The sequence below is a fragment of the Armigeres subalbatus genome, chromosome 2 (assembly GCF_024139115.2).
Source record: "Armigeres subalbatus isolate Guangzhou_Male chromosome 2, GZ_Asu_2, whole genome shotgun sequence".
NCBI classification, from domain to species: Eukaryota; Metazoa; Arthropoda; class Insecta; order Diptera; family Culicidae; genus Armigeres; species Armigeres subalbatus.
The window spans coordinates 11,615,435-11,641,922 of record NC_085140.1 but is presented as its reverse complement, the minus strand read 5'-3'; the positions used below and the strand labels follow the sequence as shown (position 1 = coordinate 11,641,922).

The window sequence follows — 26,488 nt, the reverse complement described above, 5'->3', positions numbered from 1 at the left end:
AAATAATCATTCGGAATTTTTTTCCGGATTGCCCACGGGAACTACTTTGAAATTTCAACTATTTTATGGAATTTCCAAAGGAACCTCTGGGAATTTCAACCCAAGGAAAATTGTTTAGAATTTCTGCGGAAATATTCATCAGACTTTTCAAAAGAAATTCTCCAGAATGTTTACGAGATTTTATTTTCAAATCCCCTGTTGAGTAATCTTCTTTGAAAAGTCTTTGTCTTTCGAAAAGTCTTTGGATTTTATCGGAAAATTGTTCGGGATTTCCCTAGAAAATTAATTGAAGTTTGAAAGTTTGCATGTGATCGAAAAGTGACGTTTGGGCGAAACGGTCTTACATCTCAAACGATGTGGATGAAAATCTCTTTGGCCACAGCGTCATACGGCCGAACTGGTAATTTGTCCGAAAAGCCGTTTGTCCTAACAGGTCGTTTGGCCCAATAGATCGTCATGTACAAATCCCGTTTGGCCAATTTGGCCAAATGTCAATTACTGAAACAATAATATGATCAAAAATGTCCACCTGTTTGGCCAAATGACATTTTAGGCCATTTTGGCCAAATGATCTTTTCCTTTAAAGGGCCATTTCAGAGAATGGTATTTATGGTCAAATTCCTTATATAGCCAAACAACTTTTTCGGCCAAATAACCAGTTCGCCGAACGATATTTTCATTCCATTTCTGCTAAATTACATTTTCTAATGATATGGAATTTTCTGCCAGATGAGTTTTGGCCTAATAATGGTTTGTTCGGCCAAACAACTTCCTTCAGAAATTATTTTTGAAAATCCATTCAGGTTCTTTTTCAAAATGCCTTCAAAAATTTAATTTGGGAATTCCTTCATTTCCAGAATTTCTTCAAAAACTCCTCCGGAAATTCATTTGAGAACCCTTCTATTTTTTTAATTTAAATAATCTAAAAAATCCTTCGGAAATGCCTCCAGGGACTTATTTAAAAGATTCTTCGGAAATCCTCCGAGTATTCCTTCGTAGATTTCACCAGAAAATTTTTCGGAACTTATTCCAGGAAATCATTTGAAAATTAATTAGAGAATGAAATCGTCTCCGATCGAGTTACTTATTGAATTTTTGTAAGGATTGCTGAATAAACAACAAACACTGAAAGACTTTATGAAAAAAAATTGGAGGAATTCCTGCAGAAAGTGCTGAAAGAATTCCCGGAGAATGTTTTAAAGCAATTGCTGCGAGAAGTTCTGAAGAAATTCCTTAGGAAATTTCGAAGGAATTCCTTATGCAATATCTGAAAGAGTTTGAGGTGGTTAGAAGCAGAGGATTGTAAGTGACATATTGATCAAAATTGAGTTGACTACAACAAAACATATTTTGGTTCTAGAGCATTGTGGCAATATGTTGATGTATTTTGCACGTTGATTGTAAAATATGTGAAAATTCACGGAAAACTCGTAATTTTTTGAACTTCCATACAATTTGTATGAAACGAAAAATTATTGAACAACTTTGCACTCATTTTTTTTCAAACTAAGTTTTTGTCATTTACCCCCCTTTTGCATTTGACCTCCTCATTTATTTAAGGAATTCATTCAATAATTGCCGAAGAAATTTCATAAGGGGTAATTTCCGTGGGTATTCTAAAGAAATTCTTGAAGGCATTGCTTAAAAAAAATTAAAGGAGTTCCTAAACGATTCTCAAAGAAACACCTAATGGAACTTCTTAAGGAATTCCTTAAGAAATTTCCGGAGGGCTTAAGAAACTTCCGAAGGAATTAATTCCTTAAGGAGACTCCATACTAACGATCAACACACTTTTCGTGGAAATTTGTGAAATAATTTTCGCATTTCTTAAAAAAAATCCGAAAGAAATTCGCAAAGGAATTTCTGAAGAAATTCGTAATGGAAAGTCTGAATGAGTTTTTGGAGAAATTTAGTAGGAAGTTTTAAACGAAATTTTTCGGAGGATCATCTGGAGGAACTTCCAAAGAAATTTCTTGATTTATTTCCGAAGTAATTTTTGGAGTTTTTTCCGAAGGGATTGTCTAAACTATACTTCTTCGATTATTCTCAGAAATTCCAATTGTAAGTATTTGGAGAAGGAATTGGAAGTTTTGGAAATTTTCATAGAATACCTAAAGCAAATTAAAAACAATAAAGTATTAAAAACTTCAAGACAATGAAATAAAATTAAAACTTCGTAATGTTTGAAACTGTTTTAACTAAATAATTTTACTAAATACTAACCAGCGAGGCGACAACATCCCAGCTCAACTTGCAGTAAATAAGAAAGGCATTCACAGTAGGAATTAAATTATTTTGCTAAATTGGTTTGTCAAATAAGTCAGCTGTCCTAATAGCACAAATCTAAAAAACAAAGAAAAATGCCTAAGGCGAGTTTAGTACTCTCCATTTAATTCCACTAATTAATTTGTTACAGTTACAGTATATGTACTTTTTTGCACTACGGGCCATAATGGCGAAATGTTGGACAAAAAGTTATACAGGCATGCCTCGATAGGACGTACACCTGCGTTATTTTAGTGTACGTACTATCGAAGCGTACGTACTATCGAAGCAAAAAAAAATCCAAAAAAACAATTTTTTTTGCTTTTTTTTTGTTTTTGTAGGAGTAGAAGAATGTTTATAATACCAGCCGGAAGCCAAAATTTCGATAGAAGGCTCTGCACTTTAAGCATTTTTTGTATTTGATACAGTACACAACGGAACAAGACCCAGATTTTTCTTGAAATTGTGCCTACATGTACCATTGAGCAAAATCATCGTCTTTGTAAATGTGAGGCAATTTTTTTACGAAATATTGTATTTTAATGCTTCGCTACATCCATAGATTAGGAGTAACATTTATAGTAGTAATCTTTTAAAGACGACGAGTGGGGGTGGCTGATAGAACACTACATTTTACGTATTTTATGGATTTCCCCTATGTATTTTATGGGAATGAAAAGCTTCAAGGTTGCCCTGAACTATCACTGTCGTTGCGACTCTATTGGCTCCTTTGACGCTTCCTTACCAAATCGACAAACTGTCATCTATAGCAACAGTTCCATCGCGTTTGGAGGAACCTTTATTATGATTCGTAGTTATATGAGTACATAACACTAGAACGAGTATAAAGATAACGAGAAAACTGATTTCTAAGATGAACTAGACTATATGTCCGAAAAGGCTATAGTTCACTCCAATAAATGATAGGAGGCTCGGAGGGCCAAATTTCATATACACCTTAGCTAGACGAACTGATGCAATGTCGGTCGATAAAGTCTTTAAATCTAAATCATTGGATGGCGATCTAATCACAACTGCAACTAGTGTGGAGCTGATCTCTGACCAAAAGTGCGACGTGGGAAAATATCTTTGGCAACATGACCACTAGATCCCCTTCTATTCAACATATTCTCGGCCAAACATAAAGATACTTTTTCTAAAAAATTGGAAATTGTTCTTCAGGAAATTAAAGAATAGCTTCTAGGACGACACCTGAAATAGCTACTTTAATTTCTTTCGTATTTCAGTCTGAAATTATTTCATAACTTTATTTGAAATTTGTTTGGAAATTCAAAAATATTTTTCTCTGAAAATTCCTTATGAACTTCATTTGGAAAAAACTTCTCATTTTAGAATTTCTCGTAGATTTGTTTCAGATATTCTTCTAGTTGTTTGAGCATTTCTCCAGGAAATCCATCGAAAAATTCATCAAGAAATTTTCTAGGAAATCCTTTGGGAACTCCTTCGGATACTCATCTAAAAAATCGTTCCGAAATTCTTCCTGAAAAAGTAACTTCCCGGAGTAATTCTTGGAGAAATTTTGCAGAAATTTCTGTGGGAATTCAAAAACAAATTCCCGGAACTTATAAAGGGATTTCTGGAAGAGTTCTTGACATAATTTCTGGGGAAATTTTTGACGGAATTTTTGAGATAATCCATGGAGGAATTGCTGGAAAAAAAATAGGGAGAGTTTCTAGAAGAACGTCCAGGGTTGTTGTTTTTAGATATTGCTGCGAATTCCTGAAAGTAATTCTCGGAAAATCTTGAAGAGCTTTTAGATAATTTTTAGTAGAAATTTTAGACGAAGTATCCACAGAAACCTTGTGAATTCCGGCAGGATCTTCGGGGAGAATTCCTTAAACAATTTCCAGAGGAATTTCAAGGGAAGTTTTTGACGGTAACTCCAAAAGAGTTTTTAAAAATTTCAAGTAGAATATCTGGTGAAATAGGCAGATGAATTTGCAGACGAATTTCTCAACAAATTTCCGGAAGAATTCCCAAAGAATAAATCACTGAACAATTTTTGTGGAGAGAGTTCCAAGAGGAATTTTCAAGTTCCGGGAGCGTAAGTAGGAGATGTCCATTGAGGAATTGCACGTTAGCTACTGAAGAAGTTCAAATGGTATTTCTGGAGTCACTCCAGAGGAAATGTCAGGAGGAGTTACTGGGAATATTTCTAAGGGATTTCCTAAGTAAAATGCTGAAGAAGCCACCAAGTTTATAAAGGAATTGTTGGGTATATTTGGAAGAATTATCGAACAAATACTTGGCAATAATTTAAGATGAATGTTCGGAGGAATTTTTGAAAGAATTCACGGAAAAAAATTCTGGGGATATTTTACTAGCGCACTCCTATAAGTCATTGTAAAATTTTTAGAAGAACTTCCCGAGGAATTCCTGGAGTAACTTCCGGATAAATACCTCGATTAATTTGCGGACGAGCTTCTGGAGGAACTTACGGAGGAATTCCTGAGAGAACTTACGGAAGAATTCCTGGAGGAATTTCCGGAGGAGTTACTGGAGAAATTTCCAGAGGAATTCCTGTAGGAACTTTCGGAGGAATTTCTGAACGAACCTCCAGAGGAATTCCTTGAGAAACTTCTGGAGGAACCTCTGGAGGAACTTCTGGAGGAATTCCTGGAGGAACTTCTGGAGGAATTCCTGGAGGAACTTCTGGAGGAACCTCTGGAGGAACTTCTGGAGGAATTCCTGGAGGAACTTCTGGAGGAACCTCTGGAGGAACTTCTGGAGGAATTCCTGGAGGAACTTCTGGAGGAACTTCCGGAGGAATTCCTGAAGAAAGAGGTACTTTTAGAGAAATTTCCGGAGGAACTCCTGGAGGAACTTCCGGAGGAATTCTTGGAGTAACTTACAAAAGAATTCCTGGAGGAACTTACGGAAGAACTTTCGGAGGAATACCTCGAGGAACTTGTGGAGGAATCCTGGGAGGTATTCCTGGAGAAACTTCTGGTGGAACTTTCGGAGGTACTGCTAGAGGAATTTCCGGCGGAATTCCTGGAGGAACTTACGGAGGAATTCTTGGAAGAACTTCCGGAGGAACATGCGGAGGAATTCCTGGAGGAACTTACGGAGAAAATTTCTAATGCACGACATTAATTTACGCCACCGCCAATCATCAGCGAAATGATCTATCACGCTACCGCCGATAAAATTTCAATCGGCGCACAGGTCCAGAATCTGAACTTCAGATTGAATGTCAAGTGAAATCCTGTATGGATATTTCGATCAAACTTCAATGGCATCCCAGCCAAACATTTATGACACGATGCTTTTTCAGTTTTCCTACTAAATTCGTTATTACAATAGGGTTTAAATCGATTGTACGACAATTCCCCGAAAACCAATTCCCCGAATGCAATTTACCCGAATGTAATTTCCCCGAATGTAACAATTCCCCGAATGCAATTTCCCCGAATGTAACAATTCCCCGAATGTAACATTTCCCCGAATGGAACAATTCCCCGAAAATAAAATACCTCTTTCAAACACATCTTCGCAATCGACTGTTGTATGCGTCTGATAAAAGCAGCGTTCAAAAATACATTCAAAAGTGTCTTATAGGAGAATATCAGCTGAATAGCCTTTGGTAGTATTTGTAGTTCTTGTTCCTTGTTGAATTATAAAGATGTCAGAGTTCAGCGTTTTCTAAGGTACTTTTTTTTTTCTCCCAAGATAGTATCAAACTGCAATTCCGATTGACAAATATTTTTCCTATCTTCGGAATCAAACTCCAGTCGTGTATATACCTTCTTCAAATATATAATGCAATGGTGGATGTGAATCCTTGTAAACAAAAATAATGCGTTTGCCCGGAAAGAGGCAATGGTGAATGTGATTCCTTCTTCAAAAATAATGCATCTGCTCGGAATAATGTTCCGAATGTTATTATTCGTTCTTTAATAACATGTATCTGCTCTGAATATGGAGGATGTGATGCATTCTTTAAAAGAAGACATTTTTACAAAGTAAGAAAATGGTAGATGTGGTCCTTCAAAAATAGGCGTTAGCTCGAAATAATGCAAGAATGAATTAATTGAGAATGAGAATAAGGAATAATCTGATCTCTTATTTTGATGCAGGCCAATTTGGCCAGAATAAGGAAAAAATATATAAGATCCCTTATTACGCAATATGTATTGAATGTATCATATTTCACCGAAAAACATTTTGCCGAATTCATTTTCTCAATACATAATTAGGCGGTCTGTAACTTTTGCGGTGTGATTTTTGATGGATTCTACCTTTTTCAGAATGACCTTTGGAAGAATGCCGTTTTTCAGAATGTTATGTCAAACAAATTAGCATTTTCTTAGATAAATGTGGTGTAATATAACAGCAGTTTTGAAACATATAATTGCTTCATATCAATTATTTATTATACCTGGCAAGCGTGCTACTTGCTCAGTAAACGAATAATCTCCTCTTTTTGCTTTATTGCGGACAGAATTTCTGTCTCGAGAGGCCTTAATTTAAAGAAGGCATTATCTCCTCCATTCTCATTACACCGGACAGATGCGATCATTTAAAGAAGGCGTTGTTTTATTTTATTTTTTCACTTTATTCCAGACAAACGAGTTCATTTAAAGAAGGGGCTATCTATCCTCTTTGCCTTATACCGGTCAAATGTGTTCATTTTATGGAAGACATTATCACTTTATTTCCCCTAAAACCGGGACTAACCTAAAGAAGGAATTATCTCCTACCGTCGTCTTTTACCGGACAGATGCGTTTATTTTAAGAAGACATTCCTTTGGCTTTAAACCGGGCAGATGCGTTCATCATACCGAGCAAACTTATTAATTTAAAGAAAGCATTATCTCCTCACTTCGTTTTATACAGATCAAATGCGTTCATTCAAAGAAACCATTGCCTTCTTTCAGCGCATTGTCTTCATCTTCAATGGCTATACATTCTATCTGAAACTTGGACTGTTTTTCAGCTTAGTGTTCTATTATTATTTCCACAGTTATTGAAAGCTTTCCGGTACCTGCCAGTTGCATGAATGTCTTGTGGAGCATGTACAATGGATACATTGTGCCCAAGGAGCCGAAAATGCTTCCCACCCTGAAGAATCTTAGGCCGCATCGAGAATCGAACTCGCAACCTCCGGATCGGTAATCATACGCCTTTGCTCGCATGACTTACTTAATACCCATCACCGCTATCAAAACGAAGGGAGATGCATTCGGGGAACTGTTACATTCGGGGAATCGTTACATTCGGGGAAATGTTACATTCGGGGAATTGTTACATTCGGGGAAATGTTACATTCGGGGAATTGTTATTCGGGGAAATTGCATTCGGGGAAATTGCATTCGGGGAATTGTTATTCGAGGAATTGTCGTACAATCGTTTAAATCAGATGTGTAATTATTACGTAGCATATGAAGGACCCCACGCAAGTGCCATGATCAAAACATATTCAAATTTAAACTCGCACAGAAAATTGAACGAAAAAACATTTTGTTTTTGCGTACGTACTATCGAGGTAAAATGTACGTACAATCGAGGGTACGTACTATCGAGAATGCGCACTATCGACGGTACGTACTATCGAGGTATGCCTGTATATATTTTTTAAATTGGATGGTTTTTCCAAAATGATCAAAATATTTATTTTACATTTTTATCAACTCATTTTTATGAAAGTACGTAAAATTTCCAATGGTGTACAGCAATTTTTACTTCCGTTTCTGAGATACAGCGGTTATAAGATAAAATATACCGATTTTTTTTTGATTTTCAGTCATTTTCAAATGTTTTACGATTCTATTCGACTTAGAATCAAATTTTAATGAGCCGTTGATATTTTTGGATAAATGCTAGTAATGAAGTAGTGGTTGACCATTTTCATACTATGAGGTTGTGGAAAAAATAAATTACATAGAAAAAAACAAATAAATTGTTATTCTTCATAGGCCCTTGCCAAAAGTTAGGTTAGAGTAAAAATGGCAAACCAATTTGGCTAATTATGTTTTTTGATCTTATAGAATGTATAAGCAAAATTTCAGGGAAATCAAAAAATACAAAATTGAAATCTCGAAAATAAAATTATGATTTCACAGAGAATTGCTAACCACAAACATATTTTGCGAGTCACCTACATGTTTGAGTTGAGACGAATTCCAAAGAGCATTCAAAAAATGTATGTATTATTTTACTAGATAAAGCCTCATTCAAACTCTCAAACCAACAAATCAATCAACTTATTGATTAAACAAAAGAAGACAATGAATGTCACTACACCGTCTTAGAGACACCATCACTTAGAACTAGATTTGAAATTAAAATCTGACGAGTTCCACCTTAACAACATTTATGATCTGTAATATTTCCCGAGCAGGACCGACGACTTCGATAACAGATATTGGTATGAACTAGCTTTGCTAAAGAGGTAAAATACCAAAAAATAATACCAAAATTTTATATGCAAAATACTTTAGGAATAACATACTTAGTTTCGTTTGGTATCAAAAACGAATAATAATTTGAGATTGTGATTTGTGATATTGTAATAACAGAGGATATAATGCCTAAAGTAATTTAATGTTCATATTATTTTTTAGTACATATTATACCTCTTATGCAAGGCTAGTTCATAGCAGGGTATGGTATCAATAACAGAATGAGGTATTATTCAGGTAATTTCTCCTGCTCGGGAAGACGAGTATTCCAATTAATTCCAACACGTTGTAAGGCCGTGTTCAGTTTCTCGTACTTGTCTCGACTCAATTTTATTAATTGACTAGCAGACCCGACGAACTTCGTTTCGCTCAAAATCGATTTATTCTCTGATTAGTTTTCGAGTTATGCGGAAATTTCTGTTTCATTTATACGGGAGACCCCCTTTTTCAGAAGGAGGAGGGGTGTCGAACCACCACAGAAACGACCTTCCCTTTTAAAACCTCCACATTCAAGATACGGTTCCATTTGATTGATTAATTCTCTAGTTATGAAGAAATTAGTGTTTCATTTGTACACACTTAGCTCATTTTACAGTATTCGGTAAATTTTACCGAAATCTAAGCCGCTGAACTGTTCGGTAAATTAATTTACAGATTTTTTGTAATTTTTTCCATTGCTCAACTGTCAAAATCACCGAAAATCAGTAAAATAATTTACCGAACAGTTCAGCGGTTGAGATTTCGCTAAAATTTTACCGAAGTCGGCGATTTATTTTAAGTGTGTATGGGAGTTCCCCTTCCCAAAGGGGGGAGGAGTCTTGAACCATCTAAAGAACCTTCCCCGGTCCCAAAAAACTCTGCATACAAATTTTTACGCCAATCGGTTCAGTAGTTTCCGAGTCTATAAGGTTCAGACAGACAGAAATTCATTTTTATGTATAGTTAGATTAGAAGAAGATATTTTCTTATTGCGATTAGTCAAAATTATGACCGGTGGCGCGCCGACTCAAAATCGTCGTCGGCGGCGGCGGCGTGAGTAAAACCACCGGCACCGTGGCGGTGCACAGGTCTAAAACAGCGTTAACAGCAATTGCGCTCAATGAAGTGTAGGATTATGTGATCGTACCAGTTTGGTCGTCAGACCCCATCCCGACCACATAAGCGATTGCCACTCGAGTTCAGTACAATCAAAGTTAATTGCCTATATTCCGGAGTGGAAATTAATGGTGGTAGGTCATTTGGCATAAGGTCGTTTGGCATAAAGTCGTTTGGCATAACAGCCGTTTGGCATAATGATCATTCGTCAAATCGTTACGTAATCACCGATTTCGAAACTTATGCATATTCAATTATTTATAACTATTACCGCTCGAAAATTATAAGAGAGATCCCGAGCAGCACAAGTCAGACTAAAATGGTTGCAGCAACTAGATTGTGACCCAATCAAGTCGCATATTCGTTACAGTAACCTATATGGGGCATGTGTGCTGCTAGGGATGCTTTGAATTGTTTTGTTTTGAATTTAAGATCACTGCTCGAAGGAATATTGGTAGACTCCATGAAAATTTTATTATCTTATTTTTCACATAACATACTTTTAACTCTGGATCAGTAGCAAGATCGTCGTTGACTAAGACAAACTACGATAGACGGAAACTCGAATAGCAACATTGTAAGTGCTCAAGAACAAAAACTATTTTATTAGTTGTTTCTACAGGAGATATAATCATTTCTCTAATAAGTAAGATTTGTTTAGCCATTCAGCTACGTTGTTTCCATCACTTTTGTCAAGCTCAGTCTATTGGTATACAGCATTATGGAACACAAGGCCTTCTATTAGGCCATATGTTTTCTTCCTAGACAGGACTGATAAATGCTTTAAAATTAAAAAAAAAAACAAATAGAGGAAAATGCATGATTTTTAAAAAGGATTCATTTGGAAGAATGGATTATATTTTTGCTTGGCGTAAACGTAGCAAATGCATCCAGAAGTCATCATATCTCCCCATACATTGAATCGAGCAAATGCTTGAATTGAACGAATCCTCTCTGGTTTCCGCCGGACAAATGTATTCTTTGAACGAAGGAACTGTATCTTCTCTTGCCATCTGCTGGGATCATATCTTCCCTTGCATTGAACTGACAACTACTTGAATTGAAAGAGGAAACTATATCATCTATTGCCTTCTGCTAGACCTTTCGCTATCCTTCAAATGAAGGGATCATATTGTCCCTCGTCTTAAACCGAGCGAATTCCTAAATTAGAAGAAGGAACCATATCGCGTTTTGCCATCTGCCAGACAAATGCATCTGATCGCGCAGCGGATACGGCTATTATGCCAAACGACTGTGACAAACGGGATACAATCAAATTAATTACTAGGTCTGAAACTCGATTTGTGCAATTGCCCAACATGTGAAAGATTTAGTTCGAAAAATGTAGGAAAAGTACCTGTCTAGCGTACTGATTTCGTTGAATCAAACCCCACTGAAGGAACTAAATCTTTTACATGTTGTGCAATTGCACAAATCGAGTTTCAGACAAAATTAGGCCGTTACCGGGATAATAAAAAATAAATATTCAGACAAAATTAGGCCGGGGGAATAATAAAAAATAAATATTAAAATGAAAAAAAATAAAAATAAACTACTCGGATTTGTTGAAAAATGTTTTGAAAATCCTCAAAATTATCTGAATTTTATTTTGTTGCCGCCTCAAAATATTATTTTTTGGCAAAAAAGAAATCCAAGGGGAGGGAGACAAAATAGTTTCTAAATATTTGTATCGGCCTTATTCAGTTTGGGTAAATATCTATACTATATATCTTATATCTATATACATAAAAATGAATTTCTGTCTGTCTGAACCTTGTAGACTCCGAAACTACTGAACCGATCGGCGTGAAAATTTGTATGCGAGGGTTTTTGAGACCAGGGAAGGTTCTTAAGATGGTTCTAGACCCCTCCCTCTTTTGGAAAGAGGGGCTCCCATACAAATGAAGCATAAATGTCTGCATAACTCGAGAACTATTCAGAGAATAAATCAATTTTAGGCGAAACGAAGTTCGTCGGGTCTGCTAGTAATCAATAAAACAGGATTAGGATAACCGTACCCTTAGTGGAGGTAGCACCCATGTTGAAAGTGGGGTCTTAATGAGATTGTTCACAATTACACACTTTACGATGGTTTCAGTTGTTGCGTCATGCTTTAAATATCCTGTTAAATGCAACTCATCCTAAGATCTCGCTTGTAAATCTATTGGACACAATAATTTCCTTGATAAAATTGACACCTATAGTGCTGCAACTGTACCAATAGATAGTGGCGAGCCTCATAAGAAATCAAAACCAAAATTATGTTTAACACCAATAAAGTAACAGTGTACCCATAAGTGATGCAATAAATTGTCGGTAGTTGTTGATGTTAAATAACGAACGATGTATTGGTTTAAACAGTTTACTATCACTATCATCAGTTTAACACAATCAACACATCATCAATTAACACATCAACACAAATATTTGAATATTTAAATATTTAATATTCAAATCGTCATGAAGGTTTGCGGGCTAAAATTTATATTATTACGCTTTTTCACTTGAATGCATTTTACACTTCCCTACCTCATTTCCATTCTTGCTCTTCGGTTCTTTATCTTTGATAAAAAGTAAAACACTTTAAGTGTTTGTTTTACAGGCAAACTCTGTGTGACTCGCAAATCGCTGCTGCCATTACCGATTGTGAAGTTGTTTCATTTATCAGAGAGGAAGCTACTACTTGCTTCCTATATTAGTTTGGAACACGTGCATGAGTAATTTTGCAGCGTATGCCTACGTGACTCGGACATACTAATTCTCAGATTGATTATCTAGAGACTTTAAGTGAATTAAATATACTTATTTTATTTAGTATTATTTGACCTTTTCACTCTCCTATTTTGGATTTATTATTATTGTTCCCAATAAGTAGTCCAACCTTCTTACTTTTAATTTGGAACTAACTATAGGAATAATCACGCTTTCATAAAGACCGACTCAATCGTGTAAAACATTGGACACGCCTAGAGATATAAAAAAAAGTCACGAATATTACACCACCATTTATATGTCCATTACTCAAGAGGCTTGACAGTTTTTTTAAGCTGTGTTGGCAAGCACGTAAAGAATTCAGCGAACCAGAAAACTTAATTGAAAAAATCGCAAAATATATCATCATCATTATCCGCTCTCTTGGATTCCTTTGGAGAAACACTAAGAAACGAAGATGCCTCAGCTTCTCTGCATTCCAGTGGAGTATAGAAATTCCGGATGTCATCGGGCGGCAGCTAATACACTGCTTCCGACCGCTTCCGGGCTGCCACCGGGTCTGTCCGCTATAGAATACTCCGCCGTCAAATGTGACAACCGGGAGTAGTTGAGGTGAAATAAATAGCAAAAATGTATAAATAAAATACAAACATTTATCATCTCTGTCCCGTTTCGTTTCCCAACCGTACTTTCTTTGCAGTTCGTCCAGTTTCGAAGACGATGCAAAGACTCGTGTGGCGCGACGTCTTGCTGTTTGCTTGCATTGGAGCAGTCAGCGGAATCCGAAGACGTTTTGTGTCAGAGATGCGCGATAATGTTTAAATAGACTTCAGTTCGCTTCCGCCACCGCGAATGGTTGCTCCCTCATGGCCTCATAGTGAACCGTTTTGGGTGGGTACCCACCGAGTAGAAACTCGACGTGCATATCCTGACATAGGGTAACCTCGTCATCATCACTTGTAGCGTGCCAGAGCCAGATTCATAAGAACGTCGATTGATGTAGTTCTAGGATGGTTCCAACTGCGAACAGCTCAGTTTTTAAAATATAGATCCGGCTCTGCAAAGATCACAACTCTAATACCAGCACTCATCTATCATTTCAGTTTGCTTTTCCTTATTTTGACAAAAAAATGTTTTCTTCTCAACTGAGCGTAACTGTTCATGAAGATTGTTCGCGAAGGAAGAATAACAGCTAATCATGGTCAGTATATTTATCACTGCTGGAGTACTCAGCTGTCTGTCCACTGCTGTTTGGCTCATGAAAGAGAAGCTCGATGAATGATGAAATGTAGATGATTTATTTAGGCTCACTGCAAGCTGTAACGAACCAATGCCGAAGAAAATTCTACCTATTTTCAAACCAAAACCCAAATCAACATAAATAAATTAACATTCAATCTGAAGCAAAGATCAACTCACGAAATTTTCGCTTCTGGCCTGCCCCAAAGTGACTGACTGTCCGATTCCGCATCCCCACACCATCAATCAGTAGCTTTTGATCCTTCGAATGAAAAATATCGTCCCCCAAAGAAAACATTCTACCAAGGCATAACAAACAGCATCCGAACGAGGTAAACACTGGTTTGTTATTTTGTAGGCGGAAGCCTTTGATGATGACACCGACACCTAATTAGTCGAGGGACCGATTTCGGACGACTCACGCCGGTTGCATAAAGATGGAATTTTTGGACAGCTTGGTACAATTGCTTTGCAAGCTGTCTTAGGTTGGCGATGTTGATATGCTATCAAAAACACGCAGATGAAATTGATTGCTTGTTTTGAGCTAGCTATTTTCGCACATTAAGTATAAACTTTCAAGAATCAGTATGGTAAAAGATGTCTAAAATTGGAAATTGAGTTAATGGAAATATTTCGAACAAAAAATTGGAAGTAATTTGAGCAAATGATTGATCCACGACAAATTGTAGATTTACCGCATGTTAAACCAATGAAAGTTTTCTGAAAACCCTACTGATAATGGAGTACAAACACATTTTTGTATTAACAACCTGTTTCCTGTGATTGTATTTGAATGTCGTGCCACGTACCCTTAATCTATAGTAAAACCTCAATTACAATAAATTAACTAGAGGTTATTCTATTAAAATATCTAAACTAGCGTAAAGTATAAATAGTTCCTACAAACAGAACTAATTCTAATCTAACCAAATATTTTACCAATCTGCCGCATATGACTCAAATCACACAAAATTTACCAAAGCCTGTGAAGGTATTGACTATACCTACTGGAGTAAACATAGGAACAGTCTTTAGAGACAACCTCAGGAATGATTCAAGCATTCACCATGCCCCGTTCCAAGGAAAGGTGGGACAGTGTAAATAAAGAAAACGGAACTGAATTAAGTCACTTTCTACCGAAAACAAATCGCCTTGCTGGTCGGTTGGTCGGTAGCACAAACTGAAACGTAACGAATGGTCAAGATCCCCAGTTTCGATAACAATGAAGAGAAAATTTGTTTCTGTTTTTATTTTCCTACTAGGTCTGTTGTTTTGCTACCAAATTATTGCGGTAGGATAGTGTTCATTTCCTCATCGTTCTCCCGGAGGAAAATCACTCACAAACTCACCCCTTCGATTCGATTTTGATGTTAGCACAGGATGTTGTTTCATACGCCTGAGCCACAGAAGCAACTGTTTGGAACACATTCCACACACTTAATAAACTCATCACTCCGGCTTACAGCAGATATATAATCTTTGGTCCCCGCCCTGAAGTAATCAAGTCAAATCTCCAATATACGGGCCTGCCAGACCAATCAGCTCAATCAACATCCCATGTCCGCTCTAGCCGGTCGTATGTGGTGCATGGTTTGTACAACTTTGCATCGCTCGTAAGAGAGCCAATTTAAAATTCAATTTACTGCAAATGCACAAACAATGGACGCAATTAGTACGACTTTAGATTGCTTTACTCTGGGACCATTCGCCAAGGCTTAGCCTGTTACGGAAATTAAAGTGAAAGAAATGCAAACGTCTACGCCGATGGGGCTGGCCCCTCGCTTGATTAGATCTTTTGCTCTCCAACGGGCGGCGCGGCGGTTGGTTGTGTCTTTCGCCGTTCACGTGTTACATGCTCTGCTCCATCGCGTCAGGGAAGACAGCGCTGCAGGATTTCTGAAAACCTTGCTTGCCTCTCCGGTGAGGCTCAATTTCGCGCAGGTTAATGCCTGGAAAATTAATAAGCTAATAAATACATAATTACCCTTGGTTCACACTCGTTTCAGACACCATCTCGATTGAAATGCGATAGCGGTGCACAATGCTTGAAGAGTTGGTAAAAAAATAAATAAAACATTGATTACTTTTTTCCAAAAACTGATATAAATGAATAGAATTCAACAATTTAAAGCAAAACCATGGGAGAGAGTGGGCTAGATGTTTTTCCATTTTAACGGTTCATTCATTTTGATCTGATCGGTGAGGTTAATCAAAAACATATTTCTAGAGGTCTTTGATTCCAAAAAATCATTTTTGTCCATTTTTTTGCTAACAACCACCCCTGTGTCGCGTCATCGCTGTTGGTTGCACACATTCTTATAGCTGTTAGCTGCCGATCAGACGCTCCCTTTCATAGAAGGATAGGTAAAATGGGTAGCAGAGTCCATGGCAAATGAATTGCGTATGACGACGAGAGCAGCGAACGCTCGCTGCATCATTCTCCGCGATAATGCTTTGACAATAACAATAGCAATAACTATAAAGACGATAACATAAAAGAGGAAAATGATAAATAAAAGATCAACCTGCATGAAAGGTGGCGCAGCGCCGTGAAAGGACCTAGGCTTTGCAGGATAGGATAGTTAGTTGCTGCAACTTGTACGATACAGCGTGATAATCGTTGTACAATGGCACCATGACAAACTTTTAATTTTCATGAAGGAAATAACTTTATGGTCATTGGTAAAAACAGTAAAAATGTATTAAAATAATAATAAATTAGCTATATGCAGGATAATGCTTCGACCATTAACAGTCAAATAATCAGTATTTTGACAAGCCTATCTCCATTATATACGACCCGTGAAAAAAAATACTTTAGCATATTTTTTGTTTACACTCGCTAGAGTCTAGACAAATGATCATTATGTAGTGACTCGTTTTTAGATTGAGAACCTACTAACTTTACAAAACGGGTCTGTCTTTTCGCAACTAACTGAGCTGCCTTGGAGAGAACAAAGCAGAGGAAAGCACTGCTGCTGTACCATAGACCAACAATAGCTGAATTGATGAACGCATGGAGAAAAATAGAACTGCGCAATAAAAATCCTATTCGACCAGATGCTGATTCCAAGTTCGTTTATTTGGTAGGCTCAGGCGTGTATAACACTTTACGGAGCCACGTTTCTTTGTGATATGTACAATCGACATAATCTTATTATTAAATTAGTAAGGGAGGGAAATAAGCCAACGTACTCGTGGTGACTCGAGGTTAGGTTTACAATGTTTAAGGATGGACGGGGATTAGGATTCGGGAATCAGGGAATCATCATAATTAAGGAATTTCAGCAGCTCATCCGGTCATTTGGCGTCGGGGACGATGTGGTGTGTCGTCGTGCTCGAAGAATGGTTTGAATAGGAGCATCTTCCGGACGGCCAGAGCTACGGTACTCTACGGGACAGAAAGACAGGGACAAAACAAAAAAAACTTTGAAGAAAAAGAAAAAAACAAAAGTATTAGACTTTTATGTCAGAGGAACAAAGAAAACTATAAATGGCTTGCATATAGACCACATCACGGTCCCCCAAAACACCTCTTATCTCCTGGAAGGATTGTTTACCTCGGGCCACTAGGGTATCCAATAATTGCTCTCTGGAGACGTCGTTTTTCGAGCAGAAACCAAACTACGTGATCGGCTCATCGGCTCCGCACCTACATAAGTTGCTATCGACAAGGTTTACTCTGTACAAATGTGCATTTAGTGAATAGTGATTAGACATAAGTCTCAACATCACGCGAATGAAGCCTCGACTTAAGTCCTCACCTCTGAACCACGCTCGCCCAGAAACATTTGGAATTAGGGAAAATAACCACCGTCCAAGTTCGTTGCGTGTCCAATTTGCCTATCATAAACTTCACCTTCCTGTGCACCCACCTTTGTCAGCGAGTCTGCCTTCTCATTGCCGTAGATTGAGCGATGAGATGGGACCCAAACAAAGGTAATCTTGCATGATCTTTCGACCAAAACACGCATCTGCTCTCTTATGTTTGTAAGAAAGTAAGATGCGTGCTTAACAGGTTTCATCGACCGGAGACTAGATGCTGATGTTATATTAGAAATTTAGAGACAGTACTCTTCGATAGAAAACCCAAATCCAATCCAAATCCAATCAGAATCCAATCCAAATTCAATCCAATCCAAATCCAATCCAAATCCAATCCAAATCCAATCCAAATCCAATCCAAATCCAATCCAAATCCAATCCAAATCCAATCCAAATCCAATCCAAATCCAATCCAAATCCAATCCAAATCCAATCCAAACCAACCAAACCAATCCAAACCAATCCAAACCAATCCAAACCAATCCAAACCAATCCAAACCAATCCAAACCAATCCAAACCAATCCAAATCCAATCCAAACCAATCCAAACCAATCCAAACCAATCCAAACCAATCCAAACCAATCCAAACCAATCCAAACCAATCCAAACCAACCAAACCAACCAAACCAATCCAAACCAATCCAAACCAATCCAAACCAATCCAAACCAATCCAAACCAATCCAAACCAATCCAATCCAAATCCAATCCAAATCAAACGCAAATCCAATCCAAATCTAATCCAAACCAATCCAAACCAATCCAAACCAATCCAAACCAATCCAAACCAATCCAAACCAACCAAACCAATCCAAATCAAACCAAACCAATCCAAACCAATCCAAACCAACGCAAACCAATCCAAACTAATCCAAACCAATCCAAACCAATCCAAACCAATCCAAACCAATCCAAACCAATCCAAACCAACCAAACCAATCCAAACCAATCCAAACCATTCCAAACCAATCCAAGTCCAATCTAAACCCAATCCAACCAATCCAAACCAACGCAAATCTAATCCAAACCAACCAAACCAATCCAAACCAATCCAACCAATCCAAACCAAACCAATCCAAACCAATTCAAACCAATCCAAACCAATCCAATTCCAACGCACCTGAATCCAAACCAATCCAAATCTAATCCAACCAATCCAAGCGCAAACCTAATCCAATCCAAATCCAATCCAAACCAATCCAACCAATCCAAATACAATCCAAACCAATCCAAACCAAACCAATCCAAACCAATCCAAACCAACCAAACCAATCCAAACCAATCCAATTCCAACTAACTGAATCCAACCAATCCAAACCAATCCAAATCTAATCCAAACCAACCAAGCGCAAACCCAATCCAATCCAAACCAATTCAAACCAATCCAAACCAATCCAAACCAATCCAAACACAATCCAAACCAATCCAAACCAATCCAAACCAATCCAAACCAATCAAAACACAATCCAAACCAATCCAAACCAATCCAAATCAATCCAAACCAATCCAAACCAATCCAAACCAATCCAAACTAATCCAACCAATCCAAGCACAAACCCAATCCAATCCAAACCAACCCAAACCAATCCAAACCAATCCAAACCAATCCAAACACAACCCAAACCAATCCAAACCAATCCAAATTCAATCCAAACCAATCCAAACAATCCAACCAACCAAACCAATCCAACCAATCCAAACCAATCCAAACCAATCCAAACCAATCCAAACCAATCCAAACCAATCCAAACCAATCCAAACCAATCCAAACCAATCCAAACCAACCAAACCAACCAAACCAATCCAAACCAATCCAAACCAATCCAAACCAATCCAAACCAATCCAACCAATCCAAACCAATCCAAACCAATCCAAACCAATCCAAACCAATCCAAACCAATCCAAACCAATCCAACCAATCCAAACCAATCCAAACCAACCAAACCAATCCAAACCAATCCAAACCAATCCAAACCAATCCAAACTAATCCAAACCAATCCAAACCAATCCAAACCAACCAAGTCCAATCCAAACCCAATCCAAACCAATCCAAACCAACGCAAACTAATCCAAACCAATCCAAACCAATCCAAACCAATCCAAACCAAACCAATCCAGATCCAACCAAACCAATCCAAACCAATCCAAACCAATCCAAACCAATCCCAAACCAATCCAAACCAATCCAAACCAATCCAAACCAATCCAAACCAATCCAAACCAATCCAAACCAACCAAACCAATCCAAACCAATCCAAACCAACCAAACCAATCCAAACCAATCCAAACCAATCCAAACCAACCAAACCAATCCAAACCAATCCAAACCAATCCAAACCAACCAAACCAATCCAAACCAATCCAAACCAATCCAAACCAATCCAAACCAATCCAAACCAATCCAACCAATCCAAACCAATCCAAACCAATCTAAACCAATCCAAACCAATCCAACCAACCAAACCAATCCAAACCAACCAAACCAATCCAAACCAACCAAACCAATCCAAACCAATCCAAACCAATCCAAACCAATCCAAACCAACCAAACCAATCCAAACCAATCCAAACCAACCAAACCAATCCAAACCAATCCAAACCAACCAAACCAATCCAAACCAATCCAAACCAAACCAACCAAACCAATCCAAACCAATCCAAACCAATCCAAACCAATCCAAACCAATCCAAACCAATCCGAATCCAAACCAATCCAAACCAATCCAAACCAATCCAAACCAACCAAACCAATCCAAACCAATCCAAACCAACGCAACCAATCCAAATCTAATCGAAACTAATCCAACCAATCCAAACCAATCCAAACCAATCCAAACCAACCAAACCAATCCAAACCAAACCAATCCAAACCAATCCAAATCAAATCCAAACCAATCCAAACCAATCCAAACCAATCCAAACCAATGCAACCAATCCAAACTAATCCAAACCAATCCAAACCAATCCAAACCAATCCAACCAATCCAAACCAATCCAAACCAATCCAAACCAACCAAACCAACCAAACCAACCAAACCAATCCAAACCATTCCAAACCAATCCAAACCAACCAAGTCCAATCTAAACCCAATCCAACCAATCCAAACCAACGCAAACCCAATCCAAACCAATCCAAACCAATCCAAACCAATCCAAACCAATCCAAACCAATCCAAACCAATCCAAACCAATCCAAACCAATCCAAACCAATCCAAACCAATCCAAACCAATCCAAACCAATCCAAACCAATCCAAACCAACCAAACCAACCAAACCAATCCAAACCAATCCAATTCCAACCAACTCCAACCAAACCAATCCAAGTGCAAACCAAACCAATCCAAACCAACCAAACACAATCCAAACCAACCAAACCAATCCAAACCAATCCAAACCAACCAAACACAATCCAAACCAATCCAAACCAATCCAAACCAATCCAAACCAACCAAACCAATCCAACCAATCCAAACCAATCCAAACCAATCCAAAACTAATCCAAACCCAATCCAATCCAATCCTAATCCAATCCAACCAATCCAAACCAATCCAAACCAATCCAAACCAACACAAACCAATCCAAACCAATCCAAACCAATCCAAACCAATCCAAACCAATCCAAACGCAATCCAAATCTAATCAACATCTAATACAAACCAAACCAAATCCAATCCCAATCCAGTCCAAACCAATCCAAACCAATCCAAACCAATCCAAACCAACCCAAACCAATCAAACCAATCCAAACCAATCCAAACCAATCCACATCCAACCAAACCAACCAAACCAATCCAAACCAATCCAAACCAATCCAAACCAATCCAAACCAACCAAACCAATCCAAACCCAATCCAAACCAACCAAACCAATCCAAACCAATCCAAACCAATCCAAACCAATCCAAACCAATCCAAACCAACCAAACCAATCCAAACCAATCCAAACCAATCCAAACCAACCAAACCAATCCAAACCAATCCAAACCAATCCAAACCAATCCAAACCAACCAAACCAACCAAACCAATCCAAACCAATCCAAACCAATCCAAACCAATCCAAACCAATCCAAACCAATCCAAACCAATCCAAACCAATCCAAACCAATCCAAACCAATCCAAACCAACCAAACCAATCCAAACCAATCCAAACCAATCCAAACCAATCCAAACCAATCCAAACCAATCCAAACCAAACCAAACCCAAACCAATCCAAACCAATCCAACCAATCCAAACCAATCCAAACCAATCCAAACCAATCCAAACCAATTCAAACCAATCCAAACCAACTTAATCCAAACCAAACCCAATCCAAACCAATCCAATCCTAATCCAATCCAAACCAATCCAAACCAATCCAAACCAATCCAAACCAATCCAACCAATCCAAACCAATCCAAACCAATCCAAACCAACCCAAACCAATCCAAACCAATCCAAACGCAATCCAAATCTAATCAACATAAACCAAACCAATCCAAACCAATCCAAACCAATCCAAACCAAACCAAACCAAACCAATCCAAACCAATCCAAACCAATCCAAACCAATCCAAACCAATCCAAACCAATCCAAACCAATCCAAACCAATCCAAACCAATCCAAACCAATCCAAACCAATCCAAACCAACCAAACCAATCCAAACCAATCCAAACCAATCCAAACCAACCAAACCAACCAAACCAATCCAAACCAATCCAAACCAATCCAAACCAATCCAAACCAATCCAAACCAATCCAAACCAATCCAAACCAATCCAAACCAATCCAAACCAATCCAAACCAATCCAAACCAATCCAAACCAACCAAACCAATCCAAACCAATCCAAACCAATCCAAACCAACCAAACCAATCCAAACCAATCCAAACCAATCCAAACCAATCCAAACCAATCCAAACCAATCCAAATGCAAACCAAATCTAATCAAACCAACCAAGTGCAAACCAAACCAATCCAAACCAATTCAAACACAATCCAAGTTCAATCCAAACCAATCCAAACCAATCCAAACCAATCCAAACCAATCCAAATCTAATCCAACCAACCAAACCAATCCAAATTCAATCCAAACTAATCCAACCAATCCAAACCAATCTAAATCTAATCCAAACCCAATCCAAACCAATCCAATCCTAATCCAATCCAAACCAATCCAAACCAATCCAAATCCAATCCAACCAATCCAATCCAATCCAAACCAATCCAAATCCAATCCAAATCCAATCCAAATCCAATCCAAATCCAATCCAAATCCAATCCAAATCCAATCCAAATCCAATCCAAATCCAATCCAAATCCAATCCAAATCCAATCCAAATGCAATCCAAATCTAATCAATATCTAATACAAATCCAAACCAAATCCAATCCAAATCCAAATCCAATCCTAATTCAATCCAAATCCAAACCAAATCCAATCCAATTCCAATTTAATCCATACTAGCTTTATGTACCCGGCCTTGCCCGGAATTGCCAGTTTGGTTTGCAGTTTTCTTTTACAATCGGAAAATGATAAAACCAATTGATCAACAGGGTAGTTGTGTTTACTTATTCATACTTTATCATTTGATAAAAAAGAAGGCTTTTGGAAACATTGACTGATTTTGAAGAAGGGATCGTGGGTTTGAAAGGTCTTTTTCCGGGAAAACGTCTATTTCTAAAGAAGGAAAAACATTCATCGATGCCATATTCGGGCAACGCATATTTTTAAAGAAGGGATCACACCCATCATTGCCTGATTCCGGGCAAATGCCTACTTTTGAAGAAGCAATCACATCCACCATTCAGAAGGAAACACATTAATCATTGCTTTTCACTGGGCATACAATTATTCCGATGAACATCAATAACCAATCCCAATACATCCCCCCCCTCCCATTCCAAAAGTCCCTTCCAGCCTCTTTTTAATAGTTTCCTTTGGGTAGGGATTATGTGCTTACGTGTTTGGTTTGAATTGACCTATGCGATAAAAAGGTATACTAAACTGTTCGTTTAATGAATATACCCTCTCTCTCATTTAGCTATGGCACTCATACCCAGTCTGATATAGTCTTCCTTAGACAGATAATATGGGTTCCAAATTTGGTGGACATCGATAAATGGGTTCAGCAGTCATGCTGAATTGATCGATATCTAAACAATACCCCCTCTCCCACACCCTCCCCTTTTTTTAAAATTACTTAACCAAAATCGCTTCCTTAGGACAGACAATATTTGATACAAATTTGGTTCAAATCGGTCATGAGGCTCAGGATTTACATTGAGTTGATCGATTGCTAAACAATACCCCTCCCCACATACCCTCCCTCTTTTGTAAAGAACACCTCTCCTCCCACACCCTTCCTCTTTTCCAAAGAGCATGCCTAACCCCCTATCGTCCCCTTCTTAAGATAAAGAATTTGTGTTCCAAATTTGGTCGAAATCGGCCAAGGGGTTCAGAATTTACACTGAGCTGACCGATAACTAAGAAATACCTCTCCCACACCCCTTCCCTTTTCCAAAGAGCATGCTTAACCCCCGATCGTCCCCTTCTTAAGAGAAGGAAATTGTGTTCCAAATTTGGTCGAAATCGGCCAAGGGGTTCAGAATTTAAACTGCGTTGATCAATAGTTAAGCAATACCCCTCCCCCCATACCCTCCTCCTTTTCCAAAAAGCACGCTTAACCCCCCTATCGTTCCCTCTGTAAGATAAAGAATTTGTATTTCAAATTCGGTTGAAATCGGCCAAGGGGTTCAGAGTTTACACTGCGTTGATCGATAACTAAGCAATAACCCTCCCCCCACACCCTCCCCCTTTTCCAAAGAGCATGCTTAACCCCCCTATCGTCCCATCCTTAAGATAAAGAATTTGTGTTCAAAATTTGGTTGAAATCGGCCAAGGGGTTCAGAATTTACACTGATTTCATCGATAACTAGGGCAATACCCCTCCCCCCACACCCTCCTCCTTTTCCAAAGAGCATACTCAACCCCCTATCGTCCCCTTTTTAAGATAAGGAATTTGTGCTCCAAATTTGGTCGAATTCGGCCAAGGGGTTCAGAATTTAAACTGCGTAGATCGATAATTAAGCAATACCCCTCCCCCCATACCCTCCCCTTTTCCAAAATGCATGCTCGACCCGTCCCCACCTTAAGATAAAGAATTTGTGTTCTAAATTTGGTTGAAATCGGCCAAGGGGTTCAGAATTTACACTGAGTTGACCGATAACTAAGCAATACCCCCCCCCCCACCCCCCCCCCCCTTCCAAAGAGCATGCCTAACCCCCCTATCGTCGTCTCCTCAAGATAAAGAATGTGTGTTCCAAATTTGGTTAAAATCGGTAAATGGGTTCAGAAGTTATGCTGGAACATACATACAAACATACATACAAACATACAAACATTGAGTTTTATATATATAATAATATAATAATAAAAATAATAATAATAATAATAATATAGAATATAGATATATAGATAGATATATAGATATATAGATATAGATAGATAGATAGATAGATTTCAAGGAGCATTATTCATAATAATTTTAATATTCACCTGTTTCTGTTTTTACAAGGATTTTTTTACACGGCCGTGTAAAAAAAAATCCCATACATTTTTTTTGCAAAATTGCTCCATTTTGCATCGTCGAGAAATCATAAAACTTTTTTCACACGGATTTTCAAATTTTGAACTGAAAACTTTTTTTACACGGAACGCATCCCCCGCATAAATTATAAATGCTGTGTGCTAAAAAGTGGGCCCAGAAAATGTGTCCTCATTCAAATATGACATAATATTAAAAAATCGATTCAGCTCCCGATACTTTAATTTTGTAGTGAGCTTGTAGCCTTTCTATACACCTTCATAAAAAAGGAACAACCCTGTGACTAAAACGAAAAGAAATGTGTTAAATTTCGATAGACTTTTATCGCATATGGACCGCACCTTTAGGTACAGCATTTAGTGATTATGGTCTACCATGGAGCCTAGCAGTTTTACCTCTAACTGTAACCATGCTACTGAACCACTTGAACCACATATACTGTGAATCGTAGCTTAGAAGGACTTTTTCGTAACCACAATATACCTCTCTACTTCTTTAGTATTCCGGTGGCAAATTGCCGACAACTGCCTTCTTCTCTAACGAGGCCATAACATCACACACCCAAATGCTTTACTAGTCGCAACCGATGAACACATGTGCCCTCTATCAAGTAACACAACAGAACACAACCGATCCACAGATTGCTCGGAAAAGGGCAAAGCGAAGGATACGGTAGGCATGACACCTAGGAGCCTACATATGCACTGTTCATCGTATGTATTTATGAAAGGATAAAATCTGCGATAATGAATTTATGCAATTTGTATGCAGAGGATGTGCCTGTGAATCACTGCCTGGGTACATGCCAAATATTTCTCGGAAAAAGGTTAGCCATATCCCCAGCACTGACAAGAGCCACATTTTCTCGGATTATAGTCGGCAGGTTTCGACACTGTTTCCTGGGTGTAGGTGTTCGGTTTCTGATAATAGAGCCATTTTTCTCCCTAACACCTCCAATGCATCAGTGTTCCTTACAGTACTTATAGCTGCACTGTGCAAGTCCTTTCATAAAGTGGACCCCTTAATGGAGCAAGTGTTCTTACGAACTCGCCATTAAACTGATAACACATTGAAGCTCCAACGATAATTTCCGTTGTAAATCAATTAGCTTCCAATTGATTTCTATCGTTTCATTATCAATTTGCCTTGCCTGCCATTCGCGTTCAAAGACGAAAGCTGGATCCTTCAGACTTGAACACAATGAGCATACAAATGGACACACGCAAAACAAACAGTAATTAGGATCGGACAATTGATTTTTCCCTTTCATCTGATTATCACCCTTCAAGAGTGGGGGAGATGTGTGTTGCAGTCAACCGTGAATCGTAACTCACGGG

At 38.1% G+C, this 26,488-nt stretch overlaps 1 protein-coding gene across 7 annotated transcripts in view; it reads left to right on the top strand.

The window, feature by feature from the left end:
• Positions 1-26,488, top strand: part of LOC134217768 (uncharacterized) — a 529,775-nt gene that overhangs the window by 357,272 nt on the left and 146,015 nt on the right. The gene's annotated exons all lie outside the window — the stretch shown is intronic.